At 43.5% G+C, this 21,089-nt stretch overlaps 1 long non-coding RNA gene across 1 annotated transcript; it reads right to left on the reverse strand.

The window, feature by feature from the left end:
- Nucleotides 1-8,442: 8,442 nt before the first annotated feature.
- Nucleotides 8,443-13,136, reverse strand: LOC125522559. Its single transcript, XR_007289823.1, has 3 exons — nt 9,906-13,136; nt 8,939-9,136; nt 8,443-8,815 (listed from the first exon to the last, which is right to left on the reverse strand). It is a non-coding gene; the product is annotated as an uncharacterized LOC125522559 (long non-coding RNA).
- Nucleotides 13,137-21,089: the final 7,953 nt, after the last annotated feature.

Raw genomic sequence — 21,089 nt, forward strand, 5'->3', positions numbered from 1 at the left:
TCTATACACTAAACCTGGAGGTTTGAATATCTACTCCAGGAATGAAGATGGTACTCTAATGCCTTTGTGTTCACCCTTTTACAGGAGCTCCAGGCCTAGGAAATTTCAAGTTCGAAGCGGCGTGTAGCCCTAGCAGCAAATATTTGTTCTGTTTGACTGTAATAAACTGTAAATATTATAGTACTGTAATAGTAGGCATATCTGGGTTGTAATAGACTATGCACAGATTGTAATAGACTATGTACAGTAGCTCCAGGCCTAAGAAATTCTACATTTTTTCTGTTCTATTTAAAATATTGGTTATTTGTGTGATTTGAAGACGTGTGAAATGGAAACCTGATTAGTGGGCCCATTTGTGAAAATAATCTAAACAATGCTCACATTTTTGACATGTGGGACCAATATAGGAGATTATGACAAGTGGGACCCATCTCACTTGTGGGACCAGATTGAAAAATATATACTGAAAAACTAAAAAGGCCATGGCCCAAAATATAAAAAAGGCCAAATTGTTGGACCAGGCCCATGTAGCTAGACAAAATTCATAGAAAAAATATATAGTAAAAAGGCCAAATTGTTGGGCTAAGCCCATGTAGAAAACCGAATTGGACTGGGCTGAATCTTGTGCCACATCAGCTTGCCACGCTGGATGCCTACGTGGCCTGGGGAGGTTGCTAGTGACCAAAACGCCACAGTAGACGTATTTTGGTCATAAACGTCTACGACCATTCCAGAAGAAAGGTCGCTATAGTCAGTTTACGACGGCCAGCTTTTGACCTTATGTTTTTGGTCACAAAAAGGTCACAAATGGAAATTTGTGACCATTCAGTGACCAATAGTGGTGGTCACAAGTTGACATATTTCTTGTAGTGGAGAGGCAGCAGGAGTTGGAGGAGAGGACGACAAAGATGTTGGAGGAGGAGAGGGCACGGAATGACATGCAGGCAAGGGCCATGTACGAGCTCCTTGTGGTAAGTTTCTTCTGCAGATTACTTGCTAGTCTTAACATTTGAGTCTCATTACTAACTAGTATGACTCTGTTGTGAAAACCAAATGTGCACTCTGTGTGCGAGAAGTCCGGTCAGACCGCTCCGCCGATGCCAGTGATTGCTCCTGGGAGCACGGTGAGTTTAATTTGAATGGACATTACTTGCTAGTCTTAACATTTGAGTGTCATAATGCTAACGAGACATTGGAAATGATCTTTGGTGCAGCTTAACTCCAGAAACGCATCGCACGATCCTTCTGCAGCTACCGGCGCGAGCCAGCCCGCTCCTACACATCCGTGATCACGGTAAGTTTCTCTAGTGTTTTGCTTACTAAATGCATAAAGACCTAGACTTAGCTTTATTTCCTCCAATATGCTTACCATAATGACCTAGAGTTAGCTTCTTTTCCTCCAAAATGACTTAATAAGCTTACTGACCTCATAAACCATCCACTTTACCTAAGTTAGCTCTAAAACGATATGTACTTAGCTTACTTATATCAAAAATTGCATAATTAGCTTAGTTAGCTCATAAACGATCCATTTTACCTAAGTTAGCTCTAAAATGACTCATTTTACCTTAGTTAGCTTACAAGTGATCCAATTTATCTAAGTTAGCTCTAAAATGACCCATTTTACGTAGATTAGCTCCTAAATGATCCATTTTACCTACGTTAGCTTTAAAATGACCCATTTCACCTAGGTTAGCTCCAAAATGACCCATTTCACCTAGGTTAGCTCCAAAATGACCCATTTCACCTAAGTTAGCTCAAAAACGATCCATTTTACCTTAGTTAGCTCAAAAACGTGGCATTTCACCTTAGTTAGCTCATAAACGACCCATTTCAACTAAGTTAGCTCCAAAATGATCAATTTCACCTAGGTTAGCTCCAAAATGATCAATTTCACCTAGGTTAGCTCATAAACGACCCATTTCACCTAACTTAGCTCCAAAATGATCCATTTCACCTAGGATAGCTCATAAACTACCCATTTCACCTAGGTTAGCTCATAAACGATACATTTCACCTAAGTTAGCTAACAAATGGCATATACTTCTTCTTCTAGTCTTCTTCTTCTATTCTTTTTCTTCTAGTATAATTCTTCTTCTAGTCTTCTTTTTCTAACTTTCTTATTTGTCATTTTGCAGGTTTCATTCACTTCACGGAAGCCAGCTTCCTATGATGGATTGCTTGTTTTTTCCTTTGATGCACTTCTTGTATTCTGCTCGCTTGCTATGATGAAACTAGATTGCTATGATGAAACTTTGCATGTTGTAATATGTATGGATCGATGGAACTATGTGCAACCTACTATGTACGTATGGATGGATATTTATTATGTTGGATATATATGTGCTGGATATTTGTGTGATGGATATATATGTGTTGTTTGTTGTGATATATTTGCTGTGATGATTGTTGGATATAAGAAAAACAGAATAAAAAAGAGGCAGTGCAGGCTCTTTGCCGTCAGCGGCAGACGGCAAAGACCCCTTTGCCGTCGGTAGCAGACGGCAAAGGGGGCACGTGGCGCCCACCTGTGCTTCCTGAGGGATGGGCCATTTGGCCAATTTGCCTACCGTGGCGGACGACAAAGCTAAGCTGATGGCAAAGACATTGCCTTTGCCATCCGCCGGGCAGACGGCAAAACACAGCGGGCACTGACGTATTGCTGACGTCAACTGGCAGACGGCACAGAGGCGCTCAAATTTGCCGTCCGCTGGCGGACGGCAAAGGCCGCCGTTAGCCGCCTAACGGATTAACGTGTAGTATTTTGCCGTCCCTCCTCTTTGCCGTCCACCGCTGTAGGCAAAGGGCTCTTTACCGTCCGCCATAAGAAGCAGACGGCAAAGGACCTATTTGCCGACCCTGTCTTTGCCGTCACTGTTTGCCGTCCGCCGCTGACGGCAAAGCTCTTTGCCGTCAGCCGTCCGTGCCTTTGCCGTCCGCTGTGGCAGACGGCAAAGTACTAGATTCCTGTAGTGAGCCCGGACCAACAACATGATGACCAACTTCTCTAGATCCCAAACCGAGAACACCTCGAGCAAACAAGACGACCAACTTCTCCAGATCCCAAACCGAGAACACCTCGAGCAAACAAGACGACGCCTTCACAAAGAAAAAACGACGTCGAGATGTCGTCGTCGTCCGATACAAATAACTAGACCTAGGGTTTCCCCTACTGCTCGAAGAGGGGCACAGACAATGGCCGTGACAGCGCCTCCAACAAAGGGACGACACCCGCAGATGTCACTGCTGCCAGCAAATGATGCAGGGATTTTGCCCTGGCCAGAATCCGAGCAATCCCAAGCCACCAAAGCATGAATCGGAGAAGAGAAAATCGGGCATAGGCCAGAACCACAACCAAAGAGGCATCGGGCGCTGCCAGACGCGTGAGCAATGGAGCGGCGAAGGGATAAACAGGGCACAATGGTTGGAGGCTATGCTGAAGAAGGGGCGGTAAGGAATGCCACGGTGGCCGGAGGCCTGTGTGAGCCAGGATCTGGAGGGTAGCGCAGATCCGGGTCACCAGGACCGGAGCAACAAGGATGTTGGCGAGCCCAAAGAGCTAGAAAGGAGGCGCAGCTCCCCACTACTAGGGAAAAGCCTAGTAGTAGCACGGGTTTAATGCTACACGCTACTACTAAGACATATAACAACAGCGTGTGTTTATTCCGGCGCTACTGCTAATCTAACTAGTAGTAGCATGTTTCCTGTCCATTGCTACTAGTATTCTATTTTCCATTTTTTTATTTTTAGTGTATTTATACGCGATTATACAAATTTTGGTACAATACCAATTATGAGGTTGTTATATCTTTATATGTTCATAATAGTGTTAGAAATGAAGGTGGATTAGGTTCAAGTGGAGGCAACATGTGGTGCACATCAAAAGTATACTACTAATCCAAACATGATCTAGTTTGGACTAGTAGTACTTTCGATGTGCATCACATGTTGCCTCCACTTGAATCTAATCCGCCAACACAAACTATTTAATCACCATCATAGTCATTACCACCAACACTAGCTATTTAATCATCATACATAGTGTAGCACATCATCATTTTCAAACTCATTCTAGCTAGCTAATCACCACCAACAGTAGCTACGGTAGCTACCTAATCACCACCAACACTAGCTAATAATAATCATCATAGTCATTACCACCAACACTAGCTATTTAATAATCATAGTCATAGTGTAGTTCATCATCATCTTCAAACTCATTCTAACTAGCTAATCACTCCTACTGCTCTCTCTCTCTCAAGTAAAATAGCATAAAACATGTGTACCACTCTGGCTTCATCATATTGGAGCATGCAGATGAACCTGTCTCCTAATTGTGGGTTGCGCTTCTGATTGGTGCCCCCTAGTACTTCTCTGCGATCCTTCACAATTTTGCTCCAGTCTTTGACTATTAAGACTTCCTTGCTTTGAGAAATCCTGAATGCACTAAATTGCAATGTAGGATGTCTTGGCCATAAACTAACCATTCTCATGTGACTTTTAGTCTCTATCCAATGACGCACAACATTCATCGGGAGTCCCTGTTGAAGAACATCGTAGTAACATACTTAGCAACGAAGTTTAGCTTAAAAAATAATGTATGCAAAAGATGCATTGAGGACAAATAGTAAAAATCTTACCATCTTTCCTAAATAGATGTGACTGTAGTTCAATACAAACACTATTGGTCGCACGTTTTGAGTACTAAGATTTTTAAGTCTAGGAAAATAATTTGTCTTGACAGCATCAAGATCCTGAATCCATGAAACATAATGACCTATCTCCTCGCAGTTTAGTTCAGCCCGAGACAGTGAACGGTCATGTCTACCAAGCGCCGGACATGTTTGCTTGAATGGAAATAAGCTGTCAATAGAAATTAGTTGTCAACTATTTTTGAATAAACAATATCCAAGACATAAATATAGTTGAGAAACTCACATAGTGGTAGAACTGGAGGCGTCTGCACATCGACCCAGATGTCCCTATTACCTTCAATATCATCTTCCGGACGAATATCAAAGGTGATAACCATATCAGGCTCAAATGCATAAGCCTTGCATAGTGCTTGCCAAGTTTTGCATACAAAATAGGTGTAGGTGTCTGCATTGTATAATTTTGCCTCGAAAGTATAACCATGCTCGATCTTCAAGTAAACTCTCTTTACCTTCATAGTTTTCATAGGACTGGAACTTATCTTATCCAAGACAAAAACTCTTGCATGGCAGGGGATATGCTAGTAGAATAGTAAAAAAATAAATTATAATTTGAAGCAAATGAAGAAGAAATCATGCTTACTTACGAAAAAATACTTGTCGTTGTGACTTACTGTATCCACTTCGAAGGTCTCGTCCAGCTTGATGCTGAAGCACCTATCATCAACGAGGAAGGTTCTGTCGCACAGGCCGCGCTCGTCTTCGCAATATTCGCAAATACCAAAATCCTTTTCCTCGTCAGACATTTCCTATGTTCATAGTTGAAACATTAATTGAAAATCGATCGAAGGCAACTAGCAAGAAACTCAACACACAAATCCGGGGCACTTGATATTTCCTACATATTCTAGCACAAGCCATGCTTAAATTCACAAAAAAAATCCAGCATGACCTTTGCTAAAATAGGACATATCGAGCGCTTGAAATTTGCCGGAACGGAAATGAAACAACACTCCGGCAAAACATAGGCCACTCGGATTTCCCAGCGATACAAAGATGTTCATACACATAGAGAGATGCATGCTTAAACTTGCAATTCCATCCGGATCAAATATCATAAGCATTCGCACATGAGCTCACCGACTAAATACCGTAGTTCTACTCTATTCAACACACCGAGAAGTGGATAAAGAGGAGGTGGAACTTTAGCTCACCGACTCGAGTGTAGAGGAAGTAGAGGTAGCTCGGATGACGATCACACTCCAATGAGACACGACAGTACAAAGCCTGCATATTCCACCGATTAAATTTTTAATTAGATCATCAAATCTCATATAGCATTCTTTGATGACAAAGTGATAATGACATAAATTCAACTAGTTCAACTAAGCACTTACTAAAAATAGAGTAGTTCTATTAATTTTCTTACTAAACATAAACTACTTCTATAGTAAAATTTTAATTAGATCATCAAATCTCATATAATTAAATTTTCTTACTAAAAATAAAATAGTTCTATTAATTCAACTAGTTCAACTAGTTCATAAGAGGGATGTTTGACAAGTGGCGGATACAGGGATTTAGTGCTAATTTGTCCATGAACTGAGCAAAATTAATGGTTATTTGTTGTTAAAAGTCAGCACTCGGCCCCACTGAGGACTCCCTAGATGGCTAAGTTACACCCCTCTCTCGCCGTGGCCGCTGCGGAGTAGTCTCCTGGCCAGCGGCAAAGATGCCGAGGTAAGCCAACTGCCAGCCAACCACACTTGCATAGTACATCCATGCCCTCTTTGTGCTGTTCGTAGGACGTGGGTGATAATATGAAATTACTGAATCTGAACCGAACTAAAGCCTAATCTGTTCTCTAAATCCACGAGCTCGACATTTAATTAAGCATCCCCCAAAGCATTGGCATCTTGAGCTTCAATTACCAGTGCTAGCCAAGGGAAATTATTTGATTTGATGTTGCTGCCAGTGACAAAACCAAAAACATGTCCTATGGCCACCTTGTGGTCAGACTGGATGCTACCTCAGGAAAGGCACAAATATCAACAGAAAGAACCTATCAATCTTATTTATCTACCACTGTTGGGACACTATTGAAAGAAATGATGCACATATTTGTATTTCTTAGCGACCGCTGACCCTGAGGCCTGAACCATGAACCAAATTCGGCATCTTGAGTTGATCATTCTGTATACCTTCATCAGCTGCCATTACCGACTATAATCCGTGACTACCAGCAAGGACCCCAAATTACCTATTTAATACTAACATTCTCATGGTGAGTGGAGACGGGCATTACAACATACATAATGGAGGTTATATACGCCACTATGTTCGATCCAGGGCATGTTTCTGCAGGTTACATATGTCTAAACAGTATTAATATTATGTTCTACCAACCCTAATTCAACATTTGGTCTTAATGCTACTAATTAAACATCCAGCTCCTTTGCGCAAGTATGTTTTGAGTGATATAAGTTGTTCAGTGACCAACTTGTATTTAACATCAGGCTGAGGAAACCACATGCATATTAGAGTTAAACACGGCTTAGGTAGTCCATACATGTACCTATACATCTGTGGCCGAGTAGGACTAGTATTAGAAACCGACTTGGTTTGCTTATGCTAGGCTGAGCTGTTATATATAGCTGCGTATCCCCCCTGTAATCAATAACGAAAAAAGATCAATAAAGAGAAAAGTTAACAGGTTCGACAGGAGCCTGTAGCTATCACCGAAAGTCTCTCCATCTGTTGTTTCGTTCGCTAGTTCCGCCGAAGAGCTGAAGTTGAATCGATCAAGTCGTTGTTAGTCCAAGCAGCTCCACATGCAGGAGTTGCTCGTACGTGTGGTAGGATAATCCATCCAGCTGCTTGCGTGTGTGCTAGCTTAGCACGTACGTGTACGTTGTGATCCTGGTGATCTGATCTAGAGATCAAAAGCCAACAATTGGTATCAGAGCCAGTTACGATTGAGTACTCCGATTTGTGTTTACTCGGAGTTGAGGAGCCAGCGAACTTCGTAGAGGCGAGCAAAAGTTCAAGTTGGATGCACGCCATGGATAAGGAGATGCTGGTGATCGAGAGCAATGGCACGTGGACTTTGGTAACCCGACCTCCGAACCAAAAGGCCATAGGTTTGAAGTGGGTTTACAAGTTGAAGAAGGACACGAACGGTGCCATTGTGAAGTACAAGGCAAGACTCGTTGCAAAGGGCTACGTACAACGTCAAGGAGTTGACTATAAGGAGGTGTTTGCACCGGTTGCTCAAATCGAGACGGTGAGAGTGCTCCTAGCTTTGGCAGCACAAGAGGATTGGAAGGTTCATTATATGGATGTAAAATCCGCTTTCCTCAACGGCGACCTCAAAGAAGAAGTGTACGTGGAACAACCCCTCGACAATGAGAAGCAAGGAGAAGAAGGGAAAGTTTACAAGCTCAAGAAGGCACTTTACGGGCTGAAGCAAGCGCCAAGAGCTTGGAACTCAAAGTTAGACCGAAGTTTGGTCACGCTCGAGTTCAAAAGATGTTCCCTCAAAGATACGAAAGACAGTCTATCAAGCACTGATGAACAGGTGAAGGTTGAAGATGCGACCAAGGAAAAGCGTTGGCGTCAAGCTACGGACGAGCCGACGACAGCAAAGACGGTCCCTGAAATGCTACGAGTGACGGCAAAAGTAATGCCAAAGATAACCACTGTAAGTAGCAGCAATTATGTTTGGGACCCAGGTCGAATGAAGAGAAGCCATGTTTAAGGGGGTGAATATTAGAGTTAAACACGGCTTAGGTATTCCATACATGTACGTATACATCTGTGGCCGAGTAGGACTAGTATTAGAAACCGACTTGGTTTGCTTATGCTAGGCTGAGCTGTTATATATAGCTGCGTATCCCCCCTGTAATCAATAACAAAAAAAGATCAATAAAGAGAAAAGTTAACAGGTTCGACAGGAGCCTGTAGCTATCACCGAAAGTCTCTCCATCTGTTGTTTGGTTCGCTAGTTCCGCCGAAGAGCTGAAGTTGAATCGATCAAGTCGTTGTTAGTCCAAGCAGCTCCACATGCAGGAGTTGCACGTACGTGTGGTAGGATAATCCATCCAGTTGCTTACATGTGTGCTAGCTTAGCACGTACGTGTACGTTGTGATCCTGGTGATCTGATCTAGAGATCAAAAGCCAACAATGCATATAAGAATAATGGAGGCCGGCATGAGAGTAAGATGTAAAACATGAATGAGCGAATATATAGAGAATGCATTTGCATGTCCTGTGGTGTACTTATTACCTGTCGAGCCTCTGAGGTTAGAAACTGTCAATTGTGCAGACATAAGGCAGGATTTTGGTAATATCCACAGGATCTGAAATGAATGTGACCTCAACACCAAAAGAAGGAACTCCCCGGTGCTTAATGCCAGACTGTAAAGCCAACTCTTTGTACACCACATCTACTTCTTCCAATGTCTCGATGTGGTTGCTGACAAAACTGAAGAGAGAAATAAAAGATTACTATAAAAGTAAAATATTTTATAAGGAGTACAATGCGTATAGTTAATCTGGCCTGAAATTAATTTCTAATCACAGTTATTAGGTGAGGAAATAAAATTTCATAGAGACCTGAACTGAAGATATGGTTGTGACTGCATAGATCTAAACTAAATCACGGCATGATTTTTTGAACAAAGCACGAACAAAAAATATATTAGCGTATAATATCACAAAATCTCAAATTTATTCACTCCAGCGAGTGACTATGTGAACATATCGGTGTCCTGGTTAAAATGGAATTACAAAATAGGGGAGGCAAGTACCTAATAATGGATTCCAATCAAATAGGGAAAATAAAAAAAGAATTACCAGATTGTTGATATATCATATAAACATAGCATTTTGCGACATAACAATTATAAGAGCAGTAATATCTGAAGATAATGGGATAAAGTGGATGTTCGGCTGCTGCAGTTTTTCAAAACTATACACATGGAGAGCCAACAAAACAGTAATGATATTCTAAAGCAAAGAAGGTAATGGTCAGAATGGTGCGTCCCATGGTGGAAAGAAAAGGACACATTACTTACAACCATATGTACATAAATATTCTCCTAAAATGCATGAATAACCAAAGCAAGAATACTGATCTATCAAGCACAACATATTTAAGCGTACCATTCATCTACTGTATCAAGGAAACTGTCGCGAAAAACATGTAGGTAGGAGGCAAGTAAATCATTTAAGAAAAGAGTGTATGATCTCACCTTTAACAAAAAATCAAGATCAAAGGTTTATCCACGCTGCAAGACGGCACGCACCACAGACAGGGTACACAAAGTACAAACTGATTGTCATGCATGGACCTGAAGAGCACTAAAACCGAGAACCTTAATTTAAGCACCAAGGGGTGAGTGCTAGAAGAAAATTTTAAGTGCATAATAAATAACTATATAAATAGAAAGCTTTGCTGAAATCTTCTCCCAAAGCACGAATACAGAGATCGGATGAAATCTACTCCGCCTCAAAAACATAGATAATTCGACTCTATTCATGGGTCGTCTCAATATCTACGAAGTGGACATATTTTACTAAATTTCAACTATATGATTAAATTATCAGGCAATCTTTGTAAAACAATGGCATACGTTTTTGAAACCATATATCCAAACACAAGAAGGTAATAAGAGAAACTGACCTATTTCCATGATAAGGTTAGGTAAAACAAAAGGGCCATGCAAGAACACAAATCAAAGTTGATATGGGTACTTACCTCGAGCTAAAATACATTTATTCTCCGTTACCTATAGAGGCATGCATAATCTCATGACTAAGATGGTGAAGAAAAATAACAGCCCGAGCATACAAGTGAGAGGTTGATCTAACTGTTTACCTGTAATAGTATGGAACAACAAATACGGTGATGATTACCTCTATCTAAAATATTCGACATTAAGATAAGTGATAACAGTGTGGAACACCAAATCTGAAGGATACACATACATAGAAACTGCTAGATGATCAACGATTTCACATTAGTTCATCCCAAGAACACCTAGAAAGTATGGATTTTTTTTAGGTGCCTTGTAGTCGTAGATCGTCCTGACTGATCTTCGTGTAGAGCTCACATATCCACCTCGAGACTTGATTCAGTTGTAAAAGAAACTGAATCAAATGGAAGGAACGAACTGGATGGGGTAAAGAGATGGTACCTGTGACTGTCAACGTTGGCGAGGCTGCAGAGGTGCAGCCACTGGGCTGCTCTCATCAGGCCACCCAAACCCTATCCATGAAAATATATAAAGCGTCGGAGAATGCGGCTGCTAGACTCGCTTGTTGATATAGAGTACTGAGGGCATATTGGAAGAAGCACAAGCTTCATAATCATATCCTTCTTAATCTATCATCAACCAAAATAGTAGTGAATCAAACATCATCAGTTAAAAGGTTGGAATGGATTAGATAAAAACAAAAGTACAAAAGAATTATCCGTGAAAATGGAATACATGTTGCAAAATAGTGAAGTTCATGTGAAGAAATATATACATTCCCGTGTTGCTTTCCTGTTAGCCATAATCCATGTGTGCGTGCACGGCGTGGCGCGTCTGTGCGCGTGTGTGACGTGCGTGGGTGCGCGTGTGTGTTGTGCGTATGTGCGTGCGTCGCGTGAGTCTGTTAAGCTGTTAGTTGGCTGGGTCATAGGTAGTGGCCAAATGTGTGCCAGCCAAGTCAGTAGATATGCATGCATGTGTCTAGTGGGTTAGTGGCTGGGTGATCCCTGCATGTGTGTGTTAGTGGCCGGTGTGGCCGTGGATGTGTGCGTGCGCAAGGCTATTTATAGAGCCTGCGTGTGTGTAGAGAAAGTGAGCCGTGTGTAGCCATGTAGCCACTGTAAGAAAGAAAAGGATTGGGGCGTTCTTGCACCCGTGGCGGCGTTCGTGCGCCGGCTGGAAAATCTCTCGTATCCACTATTCTTTTTCTTCCACCTCCGTTCGAGTGAGAGGAGAGGTAGTTAGAGGATTTCGGTTCCAACAATTGGTATTCAAAGCCAAATTCGAGGGGCGGCGTGGTGCGCGGCGGCGTCCGCGGAGCGCGCAGCGGACATGGAGGCTGCGGCGCGCGGAGAGCGCAGTGGCGCGAGGGACGGAGACGCGGCACGGCGGTGCACGGAGCTGCGGGTTTCGGCAGCGGCAGCGAGTGGCGCTCGACGGGGCGCAACATGGCGGTAGCTGCATCGGCGGCGGTGCGCGACAGCGGCCGGTGAGGTAGCCGCGTTGCACGGCACCTGCGGCGGCTCGTGCTGGAAGCACACGGTGGCGTCGGGCGGCAACAACCATGGCGACGAGCTTGTCACGTCGGGTGCGTGTATGGGCGCGCGCCGAGCGCGTCAGGTCGACGGTGGGTCGTGTGTGTGCGTGTGGTGTGCACGGGCGTGTCCATGCACGATTGCAACATGTGTGCATCCTGTTGGCGAGATCGGGGGAGTATAGAGTTGGTCCTAGGCGGGCTCGCACAACCCGGACGTGTGCGTGCATGTCATGGGAGTGGGCAGAGCAGACCGGAACAGGCGCTCGGCGTGTACTGGGGCGTGGGGTACATGCCCTGACACGCCCCAGGATATAAAACCTCCCGTATGCGTTGTAACAAGTGTGGCTCGAGTTTATGCTTAAAGAAATCGGCCGTAGTTGCGGCCGGCGCCGTCAGTGCGCCGGAAAGAGAAGCTACAGCATGTGTCGTCGGAGATGAAGAAGGGTGTTCCCCGCGTTAACGAGGAGCCAGTGTTCTGTACGTCAGAATGGGCGGCACGGTCATGGCTTAGGGGGGGAGATTGTTAGCCATAATCCATGTGTGCGTGCACGGCGTGGCGCGTCCATGTGTGTTGTGCGTATGTGCGTGCGTCGCGTGAGTCTGTTAAGCTGTTAGTTGGCTGGGTCATAGGTAGTGGTCAAATGCGTGCCAGCTAAGTCAGTAGATATGCATGCATGTGTCTAGTGGGTTAGTGGCTGGGTGATCCCTGCATGCGTGTGTTAGTGGCCGTGTGTTAGTGGCCGGTGTGGCTGTGGATGTGTGCGTGCGCAAGGCTATTTATAGAGCCTGCGTGTGTGTAGAGAAAGTGAGCCGTGTGTAGTCATGTAGCCACTGTAAGGAAGAAAAAGATTGGGGTGTTCGTGCGCCCGTGAAAATATCTCGTATCCATTGTTCTTCTTTTTTTATCTCCGTTCGAGTAAGAGGAGAGGTAGCTAGAGGGTTTCGGTTCCAACATTTCCTCCTCACCTCACCGGCCTGCTCTTTCCGCTGTCACCGGCATCCTCCCGCTATCTTGCAACTCACCATATCGAACGGGTTGAGGGTCACATACTAACATGGTAGGAACACGACATGAACAAGAAGAGCACGAGTCTGGACGAAATACACCTACTCATTGTCACCTGAGTCCCTGCGTATTGTGCCAGAGATAAAGTCCACAAAAGAAAGTTCACCTTGTTATTCACTCTTCATCAGCATGCTTCCTGGTATGCACATATCTTTTTCAGAAAAAACAGAAAATTGAGAAATCAAAATAAGGTTATCAAATAACGGATGAAATCAAAAGGCAAAAGCTGGGAGTAAGAAGATGGGTGCCCAAGATAAAAGTTCACCTTTTTTTTTTGCGGGGGAAGTTCACCTTGTTCTTCACTCTTCCACAACATCCTTCCTCTTCTCTTCTTAGTTTGATCCACACACCTTTTTCAGAAAAAGGAAAATTTGATAAATCAAAATAAGATTATCAAATAACCGATGAATTAAAAGGCAAAAGCTGGGAGGAAGATGGGGGGCCAAAGATGTGCAACCTAAACTGGGGTTGAGGGGTGAATTCGGAACCAGCGGTGTGTAGTGAATAACGGCTCCACACCACCTTGACGCGAGCGCCACTGCAGCTCCAGGCTTGTTGCGGCTTCCCACATGTCCGTCATGCTCACCCTCCCCCGATCCTCCATATGCATCAGAGAAACCACGCCGCCCCTTACCTACATGGCTGCGACCTGCGCCCGATCTGAAACCACCATGCACGGCAACGCCGCATCGATAACGTGGGGAGGCACTGCCTTGCGGGGATGGGAGAAAGAGATAGGAAGATGGTCGACGATGCGGCTGGAGTAGAGGCAGCTAGAAGAGGAGAGAAACCAATGGGAGGAGGAGGGGTATGGCAGCGGCGGTGACGGAGCGCACGGGCGGAGATGGAGCGAGGCGTGAGGCTCGCGGCGGAACGGGATTGGGGGCTAGGTTTTGACTGCACGCCCTGCAGCCCACGATCGCTGCGGTCCACCCCTCTTTTCCAGGCGAACCAACGCACACACACTCAATGTGACTGTAACAGCAGGCCCGTGCGGGAGTCTGGCCCAGCCGTCATCCACTGTAACTGAAGCACACAGCCTACAGAAAAACGAACGCCCGGATGTTTACCAAGGAGTACACTGTCAGTGGACAACAAGGCATATCGTGCGAGCCAGATGAGTTTGGAATCGCGATGCCGCTCACTATGCGGGTAGCATAACGTGATTTATATGTTCGATGTCCAAACGAGTGTAAAACAATTCCCTATTAAATAAAACTCATGTTTGACCCACAAAAAAGAGAATAAAAAATCTAGAAGTTTATGCGGAGAGTATGGCTATTGGTTGTGACACGAAAATATCCATTGAGGCTAGCCCTCACATGCTCCCAGTTTAGAAAATTCAAGTTTGAACATTTCATGGAGTTTGGACGGCCAACAAGGGCAACAATAGGGTGGGGTGCGGAGGCATTGAGGCACCGGCGAGTCGAAGGAGCCGGAAGGAGCGCAGCTCCCAGGACACATAGCTGTGGGGCCATCTCCGCACAAGCGCCGCTTGATGCGTTGGGAGCGCACAGTAGCTCGAGACGCCTCTACCGATGGAGCCATGGTGTCCTACTGGACCAAGTCGGCGCCACACGCACACGAGGTGGGGGCGGCCACCACAACCAACTAGATCGGTCCAGCTGGGTTATGGTCGGCCATCTGTGGTGCATGGTGGCAGAGCAGGCAAGGTTTCATGGGGCAGCGGCCAGAGTCAGCCCATAGGCCGGGCAAAAGGTGCTACCATCCCCTGCCCCAAGAAGGGAGGGGCCCAACTAAAACTTATACTATAAACACTATACAAGTATACAAAATATCTAAAAGATTATCAGATGCATAAAATAGAGCCTCAATTTGCAGAAGCGTAAGCTCACACCACATACTAATAAGTTATACCATGCAGAGGCAAACCAACCCGACCGGCGAAGTTGAGTTCAAATACACTAGTCTCTCTTTAGGGTGGATGCCTTAGTATCATAATGTAAGTTATGATAACTAAATTTCCGTGTTTAAACCAATGCACAAATTTTAATTTGAAAAACTTGTAGGACATCTCATTTGCACCAAATCAAACTAAGTGAATGTAGACCAGAATGTTTGGTAATCGAATCATACGCAAAAGTACAATCAACAACATTTTTGGTTTCTTCGATGATTCTTTTACTGAATCAACTTTCAAGTCACATTTTTATGCCCTAGAAGTTTCCATGAATATGACTGCCTAACATACACTATAAATCATGATTAAAATATTTGTTGGCGTGTATATGATTTAGAAATATCTACCATGATATTAAATAAAATTAAAAGATACATGTACACACACATAGATATGTAAATGTGTATACAATATATCGTTTATGCTATATCAGAAAATAAATTTGAAATATCGTTCTAACAAGAAGTAAGAAATTTGGTACATCATACAATTTTAGTTTTGTAGAATAAAAAATTTCAGTGATATACATTACAACTGTATATCAGTGAATAATAGAACTATTATTTGGAAACATTCTTATGTGGTTAAGTAATAAAAAATTATATTAATTACAATTGTAGTATGTTACACTTAATTTAAAATAAGTATAAATGTTTAGTATAAATTTGTTTTTGTCTTTACATAGCCCTATGCCAAAAATGCTTTGGACCAGCTTTGGAGGCGGCTGAGGGTGGGAGGAGGCGCACGTCCCTGGCGGCATGCTGACATGCGGGCATCGACACCTGGCAAAGAAAAATACAGAGACCTCTCTTCATATCATACAAAAACTAGTACTAGTGATAGTAGTTACTAGTAATACTAGTAGCAGAATTGCTGAGAGGGAAAGGGTTCATTTGCAAAGTTGGCACAGCACAGCGCAGCGCAGGTGAAGACAAATTGACGGTCCCGCATGTCAGTTAGACAGACTCTAGCCTAGCCTAGCGCAGCGCGGGGCAAGTGAAACCGGGACGGAAAGGGCTCGCACATTAGCCAGACCGACTTATTGACACGACTCATGTGGAGGCCCACAAACGGAAATGGGAGCGGGAGCGGGCGCACGTCTGGCTGGGCCCACACGTGAGCCATAGCTAGCAGGGCGGACTCTGAACCGATCTACTCAGCCGGGGTTAAGTTTGACGGAACCGTCACGCTCCATGTCCCCACCCATCCACCTCCGCCCCCCCCCCCCCCCCTTCCCGATCCGGATCCGGATCGCCACCCACCTCCGCCCCAGATCCCCACCCACTGTATCCAGATCCGCCTTTGCTGATGCTGCACCTGCCTACCATGACGGCTGCCACGCGCACCTTCCCCTCCCATCCCACCGTCCACGCCATGGTCGACATGCTCCGCCTATGAAATGAGACTGGGAAGCTGCCCCCGTGGGTTGACAAGGCCGACCCGTACTCCCTCCACCCCGACGTTCTCACCATCGCTGCGTCAAGGCCACCGCCAGGGACGGCCGTGTGGCGTGGTATCACCTCCATAGGCTCCGCCCCTCGAGACTAACGCGTCCAGGAGCTCCTGCACCTGTGGCGGTGGCACCTGGTAGGGCGATCGGGTCAAGCCAGTCCTCAGGATCAACGGTACCAAGGTGCGTCAACAAATCAGGTGGCAAAATGCACTTTCATTCGGCATCAAGGGCGCCGATAGAAGGTTCCGGAGGCAGGGCTGGACAAGGTGGAAGTGCACCTCGACCATGACAAACGGCAGGTTATCTCTCGGATCTACCCTTCTCCTAGGATCCATCTTGAGCCAGAGGCAGCAGCACCAGCAGCAGTCCTGCCAGAGGAGGAAGCACCAGCAGTGCAAGAGGAAGTCGCTGCTGCCACGCTGACCTAGGAAATGTTCTACAGGAACCGTAGCATCTACCCTCTGCATTGTTTTACCCTTAGATTTAAGGAGGTTAAACCATATCCCTCCAGCGTCTGATTGTGCTATAAACACTTAATTAATTTTTGCAACTACATGCTTTATGCTTGTCCTTTTCAATGAAATCTGGGTGATGTTTTGTAGACTGGCACAATGAAACTTGGGAAAGATGCAGTTGTGCTTACTGAAACTTCAACTTTCAGGTCAGTGTCCTTTTTGTCCCATTCTTTTATAATGAAAAAAATATGTAAGCATGGTTCTACTTTTTTCATTGCTTGCCTACTATCTATAATAGTTTGATTTGCTGCAGAATCTTGAATTCATGTGGTAACTTATCGCCAGGAAAGAAAATACACGGAAGTTGATTTGAGTGTCCAGTCTGAAGCTACTGCAGAATGTATTTCATTGGAAAAGTGCTAGTTTCCTTTGGTGAAAAGGGAACTGAACCACAGTTTTTGTATATTGAATTTAGTTAGGTGGTGTCTCTGATGGAAACAGGGACCCCTTGGACTGGAACTCAGGGAGGACTGATGGAAACCCCACTGACTAAGGTCATGGAGATATATTATTCCATCAATAAGTTGGATCACATCCAGGACAAACAAGTAAACATGTTTGTGTTGTAATTTTTCTTTCGACACAAGAGAAAAACTTCTAGGTTCAGTACAAAAGAAAAATGAATTTATATTTATATCTTTATTTTGGGGTTTGATGATCTTGTAGTGACATAGCCTTCGCACATTCCAAGCAAACCCATCTCTAGTTGTTATTATGGAGACTCCGAGTATGTTAAAATGTGCCATCAATTAAGTACAAAAAGGTTTAACCATTAAGTGCTATGTTTTTGGGCAAATGTGCACTTTATGCTAGTATAACTTCATTTTAATTGCCAATGCTGGACTAAGGGTTGAGCTGTTAGACTTTTAGGCTTCATTGTTTGCTAGGAGATCAACTAATAAGTTTTCCCTGCACAAAAACAATGCCCGGGAACCAACTAACTTTCCTTTCTTGTCCAAGTGACAATACAAATAGAAATACACTAATAATTTATGGATTTCTGAGGCCTTCTGCACTTAAGTTTGGAATTGCTAACTTGTAATCCCTCCGTTCCTAATTATAAGTCTTTTTAGACATTTCAAATGGACTACAACATACGGATGTATATAGACATATTTTAGAGTGTATGTTCACTCATTTTGCTCCGTATGTAGTCACTTGTTGGAATCTCTAAAAATACTTATATTTGGGAACGGACGGAGTAGTTGGGTGTACATGCATCTTTGAGAGTCTTACATTTAGGTTTTGAATGGGTAACTAGAAGTTAACTGTACATGTTCATAGCCTTCTTAGCTTTTGTAACCAAGTTGACAAGACGTATAGATATGGGTGGGACATATGCACCTTCTCTCTGCAAAATATACGTACTTTACTAAGGAAAATACATATTTTACATGCATATAATCAATCATGCTTCTAGGGATGTAGCAGTGGGGTAAGGGATCGGGGTTGCTCTTCAATTGTTACTTTGGTAATGATCGGGAACCAAATGTTTATTATCCTAGAATTTAAGTTATCATGGTGTTACCTTTAAGGTTTGGCTGTACAATTCCCGAACATTATGGTCACTGTATTTAAAAAGTGTTACTCACTCTACAACTTTCTTCATCTAGGGGAAAAGAGATCGGCGCTGCAAGCCTGATCATGAATGGGTTCAGTGTTATGACTGTCGTAACTGGAGAGTGGTGTCTGCCAGCTTTGACACGGAGTCTATACCAAATCAATGATTTGTATCAGGCAATCATGCTCAACTCTATCATACATGATAAGCTTAGTCTAGTGATTTTATAATTACTAGTAACTGCATACATGCAATGCACGTTAATATTAGGCAGTGTCTTAATTGCATGCGGATATTAGGTATGATATTACTTGTGTTAATTATGTGATTATTAGTGTTATATTTGGTATGACTAGCAAAGTGCCAATGTGTTGCAATAGATCTAACATAGACTAATACACGTTCACAAACTTGAAATAAAATCACCCTCTTTTTGGTATATATATCACCAAGTATGTTAGGTTTTGCGCAAAATTTATTCCTCATATCTGTTTGGACAAGATGGAGGAGAGGCGGGAATAATCTGGAGAGACTTAAGTGGTTTTCTGCAAATGTAGAGTAGAGTGGCAGGGGTCATTCTGCAAAAATATCACAGCTTGCCTTGCATGCGGTAGATGGAGATCGGATGGTGAGAAATGGCGGATGGCATACACACCATCATCACCAACCGGGTCTTTTATAAGGTTAGAGATTAGAGATATTAATTGCTCACTAAACACGTTGAGTGCTTGCCATTGGAGTAGTTTAGGTCCTTGGATTGACCTGGTTGATGGCCGAGATCTGTTGGATCTGCCTCTTTGGGTGTTTGTTATATTTGTATAGATGTATAGATGAAGGAATTATTTTGAGTGTCCTCCCATCATACCGGGGCAAATTTTGAGTCTGAAGTTTGCAACATATAGATTGATTGTTCAACACACACACACACACACACACACACACACATTTCATCTACAAGCAATGGTAATTACACCCTATTTCCTCGGCCTCTGCGTGTCCCACCTTGGCAACGAGCCAAACAGGCGCGTGCGAGTCGCTGGGGGTGGTTCTAAACCCACATTGGCAGGTCAGTTGGATAATTAATGGTGCTAAGTTTTAGGACCAGCAAGTACTCTAGATAGCCTTCTTGCTCTCGCTATCTATGATTCTTCATCTTACGGTAAATACATTGTTGATGTGTTCCGAGTTAACTTCCCTAAAATTTCCCATATTAATTTTCGAGATTTGGTCAGCGGATCTATAAATGAATTTTTTTTTCTGCTATGAGATTGGTCTAATGAAATCCTCCTGCAGATCTGAGATTAAGTTGTAGAAGCTGCAGACAACCATGTCCGGCAAGGCACAGAAGAAGTTTACATGGCAAGATCTACATTGAGGCAGTGCCACATAACTAATTTCATCATTTCTACAGGATTTATCAGTTCATTGTTTTCAGAATTAGAAGGTTTTACATTGGGTGATCTGAATTATCTTGTGTGTATGAAAGCAACACTCTCTCGTCATTAGTTCATGAGGTTAAACTGCAGCGCCCCCTCCCAATTCAAAATCTAGTTGCTCTTTCCATTTACTGGCCTTGTTTTGTCTATGTTTCTCAGCTAGAAGATGAAAATCTTTGGACACTTTTATATTTATGCCTTATCTGAATAGCTTCAGAAATCCTTGACGACGAGATGCATAAATTTGTAGAACGATGCTCTAGTTTCTTAATGCAACTGAATGCTACGAGTCAAATATTTTTGAAAAAAAAATTGTTCTTTTAAGAGAGTAGGCACTAAGTATTAAATTTGTACAACGATCCTCTATTTGCTTGAAGCAACCGAATGCAACTGATTATTCTATACCGCAAATTATATAGCATGTCCGGCTTGCTCCGAATGGATTGCTTGCTTCTATGCATGCACATGCCCGTGCCGTCTTCAGTACAATTTTCAGGCACATTCTTGTAGCAGTTGGTTAGTGTCAGCCCAACCCTCTTGGCTTCGACCTTTGCCTTTGCTGTTGTCTGTGCATTTGTGATTTCTAGTGCTCAATGGATAATGCAAATATTTTCTTCCATTGGAATTATATGTTCTTGCACTTTGTTCGACCAAGCGTCAAGACAGTTTTTAGCATTGGCATTTCTGGCGCTATGCTTTTATCCAGTAATTGGCCTCTTGGATATGCCGAATGTGTATAATTTGGGCAATTTCGTCCTGCGTGGCTTTGATATAATACTTTGGTGTAAATACAAAGGGAATTTATGTTTTACTGCTTTGCTGTAGAATGAGAAATTTATAGTCATCTTTAGCATGGATCTCAGATACCTAAAAAAAATTAAGCTTTTTCTCAAGTGGGCACTGAAAAGTGTGCTTTGCTCATATTCTATATTTAGTGAGGACTAGTTTGTAGTGTTGCTCATTTTCATGCACTGTATTAGTGATCTTGGTGTCAAAACCAAAAAAAGAACTATTGCTCTTCGGGAGGTTATCTCACCTTTGTCATGATTGAGCTTTCTCCAAAAGTAGATGCCTAAGATGGAAATCTGTTCAGTTTCCTTTCCTGGTTCTTGCGCCTTGATTCCGATTGAAAAGTGAGGGAATCGCGCTGCATGTTTTGGTCTGTCGTTGTTGCGATAGTGGTTTCTTGCT

This window comes from Triticum urartu, chromosome 7, assembly GCF_003073215.2.
Source record: "Triticum urartu cultivar G1812 chromosome 7, Tu2.1, whole genome shotgun sequence".
Classification (NCBI taxonomy): domain Eukaryota; kingdom Viridiplantae; phylum Streptophyta; class Magnoliopsida; order Poales; family Poaceae; genus Triticum; species Triticum urartu.